The sequence below is a fragment of the Aptenodytes forsteri genome, unplaced genomic scaffold (assembly GCF_000699145.1).
Source record: "Aptenodytes forsteri isolate BGI_AS27 unplaced genomic scaffold, ASM69914v1 Scaffold55, whole genome shotgun sequence".
Classification (NCBI taxonomy): Eukaryota; Metazoa; Chordata; class Aves; order Sphenisciformes; family Spheniscidae; genus Aptenodytes; species Aptenodytes forsteri.
This window is the reverse complement of record NW_008796063.1, coordinates 5,166,574-5,182,091: the sequence shown is the minus strand read 5'-3', so window position 1 is coordinate 5,182,091 and position 15,518 is coordinate 5,166,574.

The following is a 15,518-nucleotide window of genomic DNA, read 5'->3' as shown; positions in this document are numbered from 1 at the left end:
TGAATGTGAAGCCCCAAACAGTCTCTTGTTACCACCTCTGCAGGGAAAAATGTAATTATACTGAGCTCTAAGTAACTTAGTTTGGGACAACTTTTTTAGTCTCTCTGAAATATCAGTCCATTCCCCAGAGCATTAAAAAATGAATGCTGGTGTACAGCCTATTGCCATAGCAGCCCTGTGAGGGTTTATGTGATACATAACACACCACAGTCTTCCAGTAATTCATGTGTTGGCTAATAATGAAAACAGAGGTATGTAACATAACACACCACAGTCTTCCAGTAATTCCTCTGTAGGCTAATAATGAAAACAGAGGTATGTAAGTCTAGGGCTAATACAATATACAGAGATACAGTGAAGCCTGGGCAAACATTTAAAGTGAAGGAAAGTAGTGGACAGAAGCCAAAAGCTGAGGTTTTCTCCATTTTCATTTCCTCATAAATACAAATACTCAACATCCATTGCTCTCTCCTGCAGTGTCACATGTTTGGATTGAATGCTGAGTATCTGTTTCTGCTGTCAGTGTTGGATAAATTCCTAATGAACTGCATCAAGACAGCACGTGGATTTTTCTAGGTGGCATCATTCAAGAAGTTTCTTGCAAACTCTATCTCAGCTTCAGTAACTAAAGGATTAACAGTGAGACATAGCAAAGCAAGCAAGCCCTGGGATTTGAAAACAACCAAAGCAAACATCTGGAAAATGGACCTGAAGATCTTTGGTACATTTGAGTAGTTTTGGGGTTTTTTTTAAGAGCTGGAATGCTATTTCACTTAAAATGGGTTATGGGTGGGGTTTAGGAATCTTTTTCTGGACTCCAGCTTTCTGTACAATGTGTTTTCTCCCCATAGATACAGCATATATTCTCTTTCCTGAGCATAGTGAGTGGGGAGTATAGTCTCAGGATGAAATCTTTCCAGCATTATCTGATGTAAAATACACAGCTGGATTGATTCCCAGGTCCATTCTTATCTCTTTTGACTTGCAAAACCATGGCAAGACTCCAGGAAAGAGGTGGAGCACCCTGTAAAAATGCAGAGTGCTACTACACCCAAACAGCTTAAAATCTGAAGGTATTGCCTAAGGAGTTTGCTGTGCAAAGGAATTATAGTGTAGGAGGCAACAAAAAGACAAACAAATTTAAGTTGATGGACAGAGACATTTATAAAGCATAGCTCCTTTCTATCTTGGTGTAAATTCTGTCTCTGCTCCCCTTTCCTCAGTTGAGGTTATCGGCCTAAATGGAGCAAAATACTTAGAGCATGTTCCTTCACAGATGCTTATATAAATGAAAACTCCAAAATACCAAGTTGGTTGTGCCTTCAAGGACCATGACACACACAGAGCTATATGCTGGTGAGCCGTCCCCCGGAGGTCGGTGTAGCTCTGTACAAGAAATGCTGCAAAGAGGTTCTGCCCTCAAGGGATGCTATCACCCACCGAGAAGCATGAAAGAATTCACACTACTCTTTCTACTCCTATAAGAATTTATTCAAAGAAGAGCTGAGTAGGAATTTTCCATTAAAATGCTTTTTCAAAAGAAAATATAATTTCTGAAGGTGGAGGAATCGATGCCTTTTTGCAGTTTTTCATTGGAAAAAAAAATTGCCTTGAGAGTTATAGACTCATGCTGTCTTGGTAAACACACATATACATTCTGGCAAATGGTACAATACTGACATGTCATCTCATTGTCTTGTGAATAAGTAGCAGATTTCAGAGTATCGGTGAGAAGAAACAGATGATTCTTTTTTGGCTACTTCATGCTAGTGAAAATTTCCCTACTTGAGCATCTTTAATAGGCACTTCAATACTTTCACATAAATTGTTTAGAGTTTATAGGGTTTTCTCAATGCTTTGAAAAAAACACGGAGGAAAGGAACCCTTACCTGGTACTGGTTGATAATGCAGGAAATTTTCCCTACTAGATAACATAGATCAGACCCAAACTGTCTTGTGGGTCTTTACATGAGAGAACCAGCATTCAGTCAGTGTGCCAAACTACACATCTGGCTAGCAGGTTAAAGCATTTGTGGGAAAAGGCACATTCCATTCCAATTTATAATATACAACAAATGCTTGTTGTTTTTTTTTTTTTAAAACAAACCCACAAGTATTTGCTATTCTAAAAATAAACTGTGGGAGGAAAGAAAAGAAGGGGAAAAAAAAGAAAATAAAGGAAAACCTTGTTTTCTTTTTCTATGGAAACCATAATCCTACATGATGGAAACAGTAAAAAATCAAGCTCATAAGGATTTCTGATGATGGGATAACCCTAGGTTCTTTGTTCTGAATATAAATTGATATATTAAAATGTGCTCATAAGAACTGCAGCTTTAGTGTGAGTAGCCAAGAATAAGAAACTCAGCTTCATAAAATGACACCTAATGTGAAAGCTGTCCAAAAGACATTGTTCCATATATACTCCAAAAAAAGGCCCATTTGCTTTTGAAGCAAAAGAATGGGTAAAAAATGCAGACTGCACCAGAAGCTTGTTGTTCAAAACTGGGCTTGTATACATGTTTCAAAGTTGGTGCTTCTTTATTACAAGCCTTTATAAACCCAGTCAAGCCAATTCCAATGAAAATTAGCTTTTGCTGCTTTTTTTTTTCCTTTATGGAACAATATGGTACATGAAAACACCCTTCTAAGCTGGTGGAATCACTCTTGCTCCAGAGAAAACTCATAGTGAAATTATTGCCCTGTACATTCAACTACAAAGTTGAAACCAGGATTTTACCCACTTTCCCTAGATATGGATATATTTGCAGTTTTGCTTTTAGTTATACTAGCACATTGGGAGTAGTTCTACCAGCTGTAGTGAGAATACTCTGTATCTACCCCTTATGCTGTATAGTGAAGCCAAGATTTTGATAAACAAAATTTTAAGTGATATAGATTAAATTTCCATTAACTGATTCTCACAACTTATGCTGATTTGATGTCAGTATAGTTCCATGGATATACAAACAGAATTTGAAATGATGAAAATCTTTTGGGAGATCAGAACTGAAAGCAAAGTGTATTTTTTTTCCGATGTAAGTAAAGCTGGCTTGAAACTAATTGTATTAGGTTTTATACCCTTTCTGCTACAGCAGCTGAGGATATGAATGTTTTAAATTAGTGAAGGCAATTTCTTAGTGGAAACGAGCCTTGGTGGCCGGTTAGACAGACAGGTAGGGAGAATAAGCTCAACACATTTCATGAATGTAGGCAGCTGGGTAAAGAAGAGAAATCCTATTAGTGCCCAGTTAAAAGAACCGCTGTATCATGAATTCAGTGCTTATTAGAGGATCCAGAGGGACTCCTAGCATAGAGATGGAAATCCATAGGAAATTACGTCTCCGAATCCTAGTGCTCAAGGAATCACTGTTTTTGTGGAGTTGTTCTCAAATATGAATGGTGAGAAATTGGTCTCATCTATATTTCTGTAAATCAAGAATAACCCCAGAGCAAGGAGATGGAGTCATCATTCTTAGATGTTCTACAGCTCCCATGGCCTCAGAATCTGAGTGCTTTCTATATCTACATGGATCAATTATTGCCTGTGAGCTGGGTAGATGCTAATATCCTCATTTCACAGATTGCATCTGAGACAGAGAGAGACTGGAGTCTAACAGGATTTAAATCTATAACTTCTATTGGTTTCATTACAAATCAAGGGACTTTAGATGCTCTGTAGTAGGCAGTTTGCTCCAGAAAATGTGTGTTGGAGGATGGAATTGAGCTGACATGTTTTGCATCCATGGTTACCTCTTTAATCACAGAGCCTGCTTCCCCGGCTGGGGAAGACTGTGGCTCTTCCTCAGTATGCAATAGCCTGCAGAGCTGATGCAGGAGGTAAATGGGAAGGGGAGGGAGGGGGAGAAAGATACTTTTATTTTCACTTTATCATTTTGGGAGGTGATCAGATGCTGCAGTCATACGTATTCTGCAAGAACCGGGTAAATAAAGGAATCCATCGTCTGATGGCAGTTGCTCATTTGCAGTGTCTCACTTCAGGGCGTTGTTTCTTTCCTGTGTTTCCAGAGAAAATTCCTCCCAGGGTAATGACGAAAAAGTAGTCACAAATCAACACAACTCAGAATATATGACAATCATAAAATATTGCAAAATAAAACAAACAATACAAAAGCCCAGTGCTTTCATCGTGCAGGGAAAGAGCTCCAGAACACCAAGGAATTTTGGAACTATTTCAGAGAATCAGAAATCATGAAACTTGGACATTTTTCCTGTCAAGGTTTTTCCTTCTCTCTTTCCTCTCTCCTCCCCAGTGAATCACTCAGTAAAAGAATACATTACCTGGAAACACAGCAGGAGTCTTGGCCTTAGTATAAGAGAGCAGATTATAATGAGTATCATACTAAAGAAGAGGGAATAGAGAGCATCAGCGGCCAAAAAAGATACGCAATTTGTGGGATATGATGTAACTCAGACAAGATGTCAGTGATGGGGTGGAAATAAAACAATGTCAGTCACTGTGAATTAATTATTCTCCTATAAAAACAAATCAGTGGAGCAACGTACCACACAGTTGTATCGAGTCATGAGGTTGGCTGTCACACAGGAAAGTGGTCATTTCATACTGCCCGAGGGCACGTGCGCTAGTCTGGTAGGGTACTGAACGCCTCATTGCAGGGCAGACAGGCTCTCAGAGTTGCGGCAAAATTGCAGTTTCCATTATAAACCCTTTATATTGAAGAGCTTATAAACCCAGCCAGAAAATTTTTCTTTAGGCTGAAACTGAGCTGACAAGGTCTCAGCACAAGAGCAAGTGTCTCCGGTGGGGAATACTCTTCATTGTGCTGAGAACAAGGTTTTGTTTAATGAATGAGAGGAAGTAAGACCATAATTATTCTCTTAGAGGGAAGAATAACAAGCAAAACATTAAAATGTACACAATACCAATTCATGTGACTTTTTGGAAGCACAGATATGCATTACATCAGTAATAGATACACCTGCAAGGCAATAGCGCTGTTGCTCTGCCTCATGGCAGAGTTCAGTTTCATGCACTGATTGGCACTCTGAAATGTCTGATAAAAAGTCCTTATTGTGCCCAACTTCTATCTCTACCTTCAAAGCTGGACTCACTCAACCTTTCTGTTGTCACCCTCAATCGCATAAAATTCACAACAGCAATAATTCCATCTTCCTTAGATGATGAAAGGTAGAGGCAAAGAATCCCACCACAAGTGTCCACAGAGCAAAAATTGTCATCACATCTCGCTGTCACTATCGTTCTTTGGGTAGCTGTAGCAAAGCAGTCTATAAATGGTGTTGGAGATTGAATTGCCTAAAGCCCTTGGAGGTTTGTAATGACGCTCCAGTATTTTTTACAGATAATTTGGAAACAAATCTGTGCTCCTAATCACGACCTTTACTCCATGCTGACAGCGCTTCCCATCCTAGCAGACGACATTCATTAAAAAGCAACCAGTAACTGGAGAAGAGTTGAAATAGGGACAGGAACAGATATTCAGTTAGGTGGTCAGAATGGGTGTGAAGTTTCTATCTGAGTCTCTTCTAAGCTATCACATTTCTCCCTCTTTGAAAAGATTTAGCCTGAAGAGGTGGGTTCAGAGAGTAACATTGTCAGTCCCCTTGCTGAGCATTTAGCTTGTGGTGTTAGTGAACATGGGGCTTCTGGGGGCTTGCCAAATGTCACAACTCTAAAATGAACTACTCCAGGCACAGATGTAATATTTTACAGCAAAAAGAAAAATCCAACTCTAGTGGAGTGACTTTTCTTAGTGTTTCCATCTTCTGGGCTTACATTGTAAGTGAATGGGATAGTTGATAGCCAAAGGAGATGACCATTTTTGGCTAGGATTTTTAGAGAAGCTCAGAGGAGCAACACTACCAGTTATCAGTGATTATAAATTGCTGTTGGAGCTGTAACTTTCTTACAGAGTGAGGATCTGAACAGGTCACTGTAGGGAAAATGGGGCGCTGAAGTTGCAGCTCTTTGACTACCCCTACGAGCTGCCTCTTACCAGCTACCCAGTAAATGAGCAATACCTCAGTTAAGAAGTGAACTTTCTTATATGCAGGAAATGCTGTAGCAGCTAGAAACAGGCAATTACTGCAAAATAACTGAGTGCCCAGAGGTTCATGCTGCGGGTAACCCTGCAGTAACCCCTGCCCATACTCTTTGAAGATTGCAGCCTCTGACATGCTGCACAGATACCGTGGACTCAGAGATATACTGAGCTCTCAGAGACTGTAGTCAGCACATCATGTTATTCTTTCACCAAAAGCTTCCTTTGAAATTTTAAGCAGAGGCAGATCATTACATCAAGGTGTGCTTCGCTGTTTTGTAACATTCACTGGTTTTATTACATTCACAGGGGTGAGACCATATGACTTACTCACATCTTGCTTGGATGACTGGTCAAACATAAGTTCAAACTCTGGAGGTGAAAACCGGTTTCACTAATCCCCTGTCCTGCTTGGACTTGAAAGAAGAGCTTTCTATAACTCATTAACTTGCACGCATAAAGGGATCCTCTTTTGCCTGTGCATAGCCTAAGAGTTAATACATATAACCACGATTTTACAACCTGCTGTTTGCTTTACTGAATGGTGCCATACAAACTAATTATATCTGAATTCAGCAGAGCATGCATTTACCTACTATGTGTGTTTTTACACACATTTTGGAGTCCTATGTGAAATGTGTTTCAATATTTGCCAATTAGTAATCTAAAACCATCTTGGAACTTTTTTGAAGGATCACTAGCAAAAAAGTTTATTTTACCTACATACATATTTCAGTCTAAGATTTGGAAACTCCTATTGCATGGACTTGGTCCACCTATATATCCTTCAACAGCTTTTCTCTCAAGGGGTCCCTAAAGGCTGCCACCAGCTCTGTCACACTGGGATTTATCCCCCGAGGAGTGTTATAGCCCAGGGTGGGATAGTCTGATGCTAACAGCGCTCAGAAGCCCATCTGCAATGATAGCATACTTCCACAAAATGCATGGGGCAACGGGGCTGCTCGCTTGAAGATGTTCACATCCCCATGGGTGAAATTTGGGCCGGGCTACACATTTGGTCAATGCTAAAAAAATGGGGAATAAATGTCAGACATCTCCAATCGTGTGTGCTAAATGAAAATACTGTTTTTAAATGGTGCACCAGTTAGTCTATCTCTATGCGAGGACAGAGGGTAAATGTTTTTGTGAATGATTGACATGAAGTACTATCAAAGGTTCCTTTCAGGCAGATGTGCAAAATCCCTCTATTCTCCCCCTGAACATAGATATTTCAAGGTTATAGATAGGGAGAAAACCTCTGGAGTGCAAGTTATTGCAAATAAAATTTAATCTATAATGTCTGTCTTTAAAGGCACAGCCCAAGCTCTCCATTTTATCTTCTTGACAAAGCAAAACAACTCAATTTTGAACTTGCTCACATTGATTTTACATCAGGGAATTCCACCAATTTCTGGGAAATTATTGATCTATGTGAGATCAAAATCCATCCTTTTCTTTCTTTTCCTTCAAAATTCTTTTTCATCTATTGATTATGGTTGTGTGATGTGGCTTATTGACTCTGAGCTAATAATGACCAAGTGCTTTGGGACAAACCAAACTGGCTTAATGGTCCACAACACCAGAATTGATTCCTATAATGACCCAGAAATTAAACTAATCATTCCCGTGTAGCCATGTACCAGGAAGCCTCTAGTATTGTTGCCCACCTGACTACAGTATTTAAGCCCATGCAAGTTCCAGCTGTTGAAAAATATGAAGGGATCACCCACCTCTTACATCTATAAGTGGGGTCAACACACACTCGGTGTAACCCTAACAGCATCAGGTCTCTGTGTAGCGCAGTTAGGATTAAGCCAACTGTACGCAATAGCAGTTTCTTGCCCTCATTTGTTCTTTTTTTCCTTTCTGGGGTCAGATGGTTCACATTTATGAAAGGGCATATTTCTTCTTGATCACTTAGAGACAGTAATCGTTTCTTGCAGCGTTTACAAGTCTTGGTGTTTTTAAAATATATTACAGGGCTTGACTTCCTTAGTGAGCAGATCCAGATGTAGGATAAAAGCTGCAGCCCAGTGAGGGTGTGTGCTGAGTACAGTTGTAGCTTGTTCTTCCCAATCCAAAGGGAGAAGGCTACAGATTAATTGTGTATAATGACATAAACCCCTGCCAAATGGCATGCAGAAGCTTGCAGGGCAAACCTGCACATACAGAGTCCAAAATCATATCTGAAATGTGCTAATGCCAGATGCAGCTCTGTCTTGATGGAAGAGTGAAGGTGTCTTGAGGCCATATGACTGCTGCCATGTGAAGTGACAGTGTGTGGCAGCTGGTGGCACTAATGGGGGACTAGACCCCCTCCTCAATGCCTTTGGATAAATCCACACACACACATACTGCTTTTTACGAGGCTAAAAGGTCTGCTTTCTTCTTTGCTCTGACTTCTGTCCATTTAACTTCACCAGCTTACCAAGTTACTCCTGATTCACGTAGGCTACAGTAAGCTTCAGGCTGGGCCCCATGTTTTTGTAAGAATTTTTTTTTTTCAGAATCCTTTCTCTGTAATTCTACATAAGGCTCTTTGTCCTTCCAGTAAAACCACTGTAAAACAATAAATTTCCCCACGTACAGTGGTGTGGTGGAGGGTGAGATATGGTCCTTAAAGAAGATTCAGGTCAGGAGGCTTAGAAGTGAGCATGTGTGTGGGAAACATTGAGGCTGAGGGAGCAAAATGCCTTCACAGAAGGTGGGGGATGCACACTCATTAATAAACCTCCTTTCCCTCTTCAGCTAGCACATTAACCTGACCAAAGAACGTGGTCCATTCCATATCAATACCTACCCCCTCTTCCTCTGCCACCTGGTTTTTGCAATTACTGGCAACGCCCTTGTTATCAGGGAGATATTTTTCTCTGGCACATGGAGTAATACTTCTGAAGTTACCCAAGCAATCCAGTTCACATGCCCCTGCATCCCTCTGCAGCATGAACCGAATTTGGGGACCTTTGGGGCATTGTCTTTAAAGTGTCTATCTGATTTGAACTATCACACTAGTGCAAACGCACCATCTGTTATCTCTGTTCTGCATGCTGCAGATCTACTGAACTCAGCATCGTTCAGGAACCTCTGGGGACTGTGTTTCATTGCCAGGTTATGAAATCCCAGAAAATAAGAAATTTGAAATTAAAAGGGGAAACCAGAATGGCATGTGGTGTGGTCACTCTGCAGGGGAAGAGCAAAGTCTGGCAACTGTTACTGTTTAGAAATTGAATCTGTTTCAGCTGTAAAGTTGATAGCAATCATATGCACAAGGTTTCATAAAAAGTCATCAGTCTCATTCACTTTCTGTCTGCTGTAGTGTCTGTAGCCTTCATTTGGGATTAGCAGGGAAGGGGTTAAGTGCTTCTCTTTAGCAGAAGAGAGATCACAGCTGCATGCCCTAAGTACATGGGGGTGTCAGGGCAGGGACAGCTGTCCTGAATTAAGGGATTCCCTTACACATAAAATGGCTTTGCTCCAGCAAGCTTGCTTGACTGAAACTGAGGTGTGTGGAGGTTGGATGTGGTGAGGATTTGGGGTAGGGAGAAAATTGTGCTTTCTTCCTTCCTCCCCTTTTTTTTCCCCTTATGAGGGCGGTTGGCGTTTGGTAAAGTAGCAGAGTCTTTTTTTGGAAGTTGCCTTTTTTTTGCAGTGCTCTAAGCCTAGTTGCCTCATTTTGGGGGGGGACTATTTGGATGCTGATTCTAGGAAGCTCTGTTTGCTTCCTGTGCCTCTTCCACAAAATAAAAAATCAAATGGTTAGAAGACATTTTAGGAGATTTCAACCAGAGAAGGGAATGGGAGGAAAAGAAACAAATATTGATGAAACAGCCCAATAGATCTGAGACAAGTTAAGGTATCTGAATAGAAACCTCTACGCAAAAATATCTCCAGGCTTCAGCTTTCTGTTTTTTAATAAGTGGTCCTTGTTGATGCTTATGTCTTTAAGCAAAGAGGTAGTTTCCCCGGAGTAGGACTCAGTCCTGGTAACAAGACCTCACAGTGACCCTTCTGTGCTTTATCTGTCCTGCAGGGAAGGAGGCTGGTGTCCACCTGGCTGCTCATTTCTGCAAGCAGAAAGCAGATTTTCAAAAGCATTCTGGTATCGTGGAGTTTTATAAGGTACAGATAAATCCTCAGAATTGCTGAGAGGCTGGGAGAGGGGCTTTATTTTAACTCTTCTGGCCACATATTGTCTCTGCCTTGCAAAAACTCTACAGTGTGAGTGAAGAGTGGGTAATCTTGGTTTTTCTGTCTCTTGGAAGGAGCAATTGACTGTATAGGGGTCATTAATTATCAATGCACATGTGTAAGAGGGAAATAGGGAGATTCTTTGTCTCTGTGCAGAACAGCTCTACAGAAGGAAACAGGTGCTGTATGTGTTTGTTTAATCCCACCCTGGGGCAGATGCCCAAGGAATGGGCTGAACCTTGTGGCTGCCTGGTGTGCTTTAGGCACAGGTCAGCTGTGGATTAGCCTTGGCAAAGAAATAGAAGAATAATTAGGCTTTGGATGGCCTTTTAAATCCTAGACTACCCTTGCCTACCACTGCCTTAAACACAGGTCTGCATCTCATCTAATGCTAAAATGGAAAGACGCTTCAGTGGCTGAAGAGTTTTAAGACAAGCAGCCTATTACAGAGTAAGCTCTGGGGTGCTGCTTGGGATCCTGCTCGTGTAAGTGGAGCAATAGAACTAGTCTTCTCTGTCCTGTTGAGTTGTGTAATGTGCTCAGACAAAGAGTAATACACTTGGCCAGCTTTGGCTCATGAAGGTCACTGAGGGCTGCTCATTAGGAAGTGAAGATGAAAATGCTGTTACATGCCTTAATTCAAGGGCACCAGGTGAGACTGGAATCGATTGTTCAATAATGCTGAAGATAATAAAATCGAGATCTCGTGGTGTCTGCATAGGCTAGCCAGGACACACAAACCAGTGCAGAGCTTGCAGTAAAGAAAACTCTTCGGTTCACTAAGATGTTTCTTCAGTAAATCTTGCTTTTCCCTGAATGCTGGTCTGTTCCTAGATGTCTATCTTGATGCAGGCATCCCCCATGTCCAAGGGGTGTAAAAAACTTTAGAGGGGAGGACTGCTTCTGAGAGAGGTCAGGCAGGGCAAGTACTGAGGGTGGGTAACCCTGGAGGAATTAAAACTGAAGGTTTTTTTCATGTTTCTGTCTTCAAATATATCTTAATTCTCCTGTGATGAACAAAGTCCTGTTTTAATTTTCTTGCTCATAAGCATGACTCCCTTTTAAAAACAAAAGAAGTCTTATTTCTACTCTTAAATCTTAAGCTGCAATAATCAAAGCCAATTCAAGGACTCATTTGCCCAGTTATCACTCAGGGATAATGGGCATTGGCCAATTAAATATCTTTTGCTTTGAAACTTCCAGTCAAGATACTCAAACACAAGGCAAAACTGTTTCTGCTATCTTTTAACACTATTAAAAAAAAAAAAAAAGGAAATTATTCAGTTCAATTTGGCATTAACTAATTTTAAGCCGATTTTATATAAGCCATTTTCAACTTTAAAATCTCCTTTTTGGAAAGAAGTGATATATCACAGCTGTTGTACTGACATGCTCCAAAGACCAATTTATGTTCCATCTTCCTGTGCTTGGCAAAGGCCTGTGTGGTATTGTCCATGCGTTGTGGCCATAAATTAAATTTTTTTGTATATGTAAAAATGTATGAAAAGCTTGTTTTACTGATGTTGTTACTTTTCTCCAGGGGAGTGTGTGTGAAGATATAATACTGCTATAATTTTACAGAGATGGGCTTGGGTGTAACAGAAAAATGACACAAGGCCAAAGCCAAGAGATCGGGGCTTGTGACTTGTGGAAACCTGCCTTTGATTAAAATGCTATTTGTACAGTGTTAGCAGCACACATTGCCTTCTCTGCCAAGTAGTTTTCTTCATTACCAGCTTCACTATGCTGCTTACTGTATTGGTGTCAATGAACTGTGCTTAATTAGCTGGAACTTGTATGTATATTCAAACTTTTGATTGTACAGTAATGTTACACAAAGTTGGCTTGAGTTGGCTTACTCCTTATTTATACCCATTTTTAGATGACGTTAGCTAGATTCAGATCACTTACCTGGTAAATGCAAACACTACATGTCCAAGCTCTTGAGTTTCTGAATGACTACTTCAAATGAATATGAATGAGGTGATAATAAGAGTGGTGCTTGGGTCCTACAAGCAGAGGTCAATAGGATGCCTCTCATCAGTCATGCCCATGTATAGCCAAATAATATTTCAGAAAATGCTCAAGTATGTAATTAACAGGTCCCAAGAAGAAGGAACCTCTTGTTTGACCTGATATAGTGAGAAGAATAGCTTGTTGTCCTGTTAAAATGGTGGAAAGTCTTCCTGTCCCATCAAAATGGCTAGACTGTCCCAGGCAGTCTGATTTAGTCAGAGACTGGAGTTTATAGGATAGTCTGTGACATGTGACTCTAATGTGTGTTTTTTGGGATTAGCTAAGCCTATTTCCCTGGGAAAAGATCAGAAGGGTCTCCTGGGTTGTCAGGAGTGTAATAACACTTGGCTTTCTCCAACACTTTTCTTTCAAGCTGTGTTCAGCCAGAAGGAAGATATTTTTTCTTTTGGGAGAGCAGGGTGGAGGAAAGACATCACTCTTAGGACATAGTTTTTCTTTCCATGTGAAAGAGGTAAAGACACCCATACAAAAATAGCGAACGGCTGCCCCCCTTAAGTTACACTTACTGTTGCTGCTTCCAGGGGATGCTCCTGGCCTCAGGAGTGCCCCATCCCAGGCTGCAGCCTAGAGAAGGGCTCGCGGAGCGCAGCAGGAGTGAGATGCCTGGCTGCTTCTACTGCACAGCCATCTGAGATCCACCACAAAACATAGCCAGCAAGGAGTTAAACAAAATGCAGCAAATAATGCTTCCCTTTTTTTCCCCCCCCTCTTTCTTTCCCCTCCTCCTCCCATCTGCTTTTATTTTTGTCTTGAGCTAAGTAGAAACATTTTTTTTTTCCTTTGGCTGAGCTTATGTTGTTATTTGGTTTTTTTTATACAATCCTCAGGTACCTAATGAAATTGCCACAAGCTCAAGGGAAAACAAGTTTCATAACAGAATGACAGTAAAATGTTGCTAAAATCCTCCAGGATAGAGGAAGGATTAGAAGAAGAAAATGCAGAATAATGTAGACATTAGCTTAAAGACAACAAAGGGTTCCTAGTCCACTGACATACCAGAATCCAACAAAAGTATTCATAATTACTAATAACAAAAGGCTGGTCTATTATTAGAGGAAGGATTAGAAGAAGAAAATGCAGAATAATGTAGACATTAGCTTAAAGACAACAAAGGGTTCCTAGTCCACTGACATACCAGAATCCAACAGAAGTCTATTATAACAACTCCATTCAAACCAAACACATGTAAAGCTTGTGTGCTAGTGAGTGTATTCTGATGATAGGTCTGGTTTAAACATAATCTGCTGAAATACAGACAGGATAGGAACAATGCTTTCTCTGGGGATCGGTAACTTTGTCCCTGAACAGACTGCCTTATATAAACACCCATAATTGAGTTAAAATTCATGCAGACAGCTTGGATTAAAAAGAAACAAATATCAAGCAAATAAACAAAAGTCATGAGCAACAGGGCCTGGTAAAGCCATTGTGGGGAAAAATAGTCTTTGAAGCATATGCCAGTGTATACTAAATCAAGAAAATTAATATTAAACACTACAGGTCACAATAATGAACATATGTTCTATCTTCTGAGAAAGTAGCTAGAAATCCTCCTTTCAACAGTGGACATCTTGTTTAGTGTATTTTTAAATTTTACTTTTAAAAAAAAAACTGAACTGTTAACTTAGGTATTCACAACCACTTTAGCCTTCAATTCCCTAAACTCTGTACACAGAAAAATGCTTCTTGCTTGGAGCTTGAAATGCTTTCAGCTGGCACTAATTTATTCAGCTGGGGATAAAGGTGATTTATCCAGAAGACTTGGATAGCTGGGTATATTTTAACTCAGTAAAGTTAGAAATGAAATCACTGAAGTATTTGTTCCCTTCAGTGTCTCTTAGTTCATCAAAAGGGACAAAAGCCTTGTCTCTTGGAGTTGATACAATGGCCTAGGAAAATCCTAGACTCTGCTTTACCTGGTGGTAAAGGGGCAAAATTCCTTCCCATCAGGGAGACTGTGCTCAGCCTTACAAAAGAAATCTCTCCTGTCCTATGCTGCCTTTACTAGACTGTCTTGGGTTGATTTTATTTTTTTTTCCTCTTTTCTTTGCACTCTCACAATGAAATAGATGATAGGGAGCTTTGGAGAGGTTGATGTTCCCCATGTTCCCAGTGAATGTTGGACCATTGAATGTTCTTTCAAATTCCTGCTCTTTCTGCTTCTGCCATGTGCCAGGATCTTTTTTTTTGTTGTTGTTGTTAAATGTTCTGGTTAAGGTTGTGTGTGAGACATCCTTGAGGCTTGACAGGACTCACTTCAGCCTTCTATTTTTAGAGTAGGCTTTGAGATTATAGGCACCCTACTTGGGTAGCCTCTGCTGCATGACAGGTCAGCTTTAATGTGGGCATTTCAAGAGATATTCCCTACCTTTAGATGTAGGGACACGGAGGAAATCTGTAGGAAGCTTTCAAAGTTGGCGGAAGAACATGGAAAAAGATAACTGTGGCTCTGAAATCAGCATATAGCCAGGGACCGTCGGGCTGAGGAACTTGCTGAGGGCAGGCTCAGGGCTTTCTGAGCCAAGAAGCTGTTTGTTTTTCCTACTGTGTTCAAAGAAACCAAACTCTGTATGTTTGCAAATAACTGAGATTATACCAAATGTACGCCTGACAGGTACTTGGTTTCAGTGACAGAAAAGAAAAATAAAATCTTACGAGGCCTTACTTATTACAACAGTTCAGATAACACACCTGAAAGGAAGAAAGTTTAATAACTGTTCAAGCAACTTCCTATTTAAAGTGCTTACTCTTTCAAAACTTCTGTTCCGTGGATTTTCATGAATTTTCCTACTTGGAACTGTTGCAGTGAGCACAACCATGCAGAAAGATGACTACCCCTGAACTAACAGCCTTTCAGTAGAGATTTTGCCAACTTCTCCTAGTTCTTGACCTTATCTCCAGCCCCTATTACTGACTTTTGGACAAGACTCTACTTGATTTAAATCATGTATGAGAGGTCTCTGAAATAAGACTGAAAAGAAAGTTCAGCTAACCTTGAATTCAAAAAGCATTCTCTAGGGGCTTGGTATTTAGCTCAGTTTTCAGTTTCAGCACTGCTTACTTGTGTTGGACAAGTTATTTTTGGTTGCTTTCTGTGCTTCATTATAATTCTGAAAATGACTAATTTGATGTGACATTTACTAATGTAGTATGATCAGACATAATTTGATCTTATTAACTTAGATCGTACCATATTAGCAAACATCGGATTCTGTTTGAGAAATTTACACATGTTGCAAATGTGGATACACC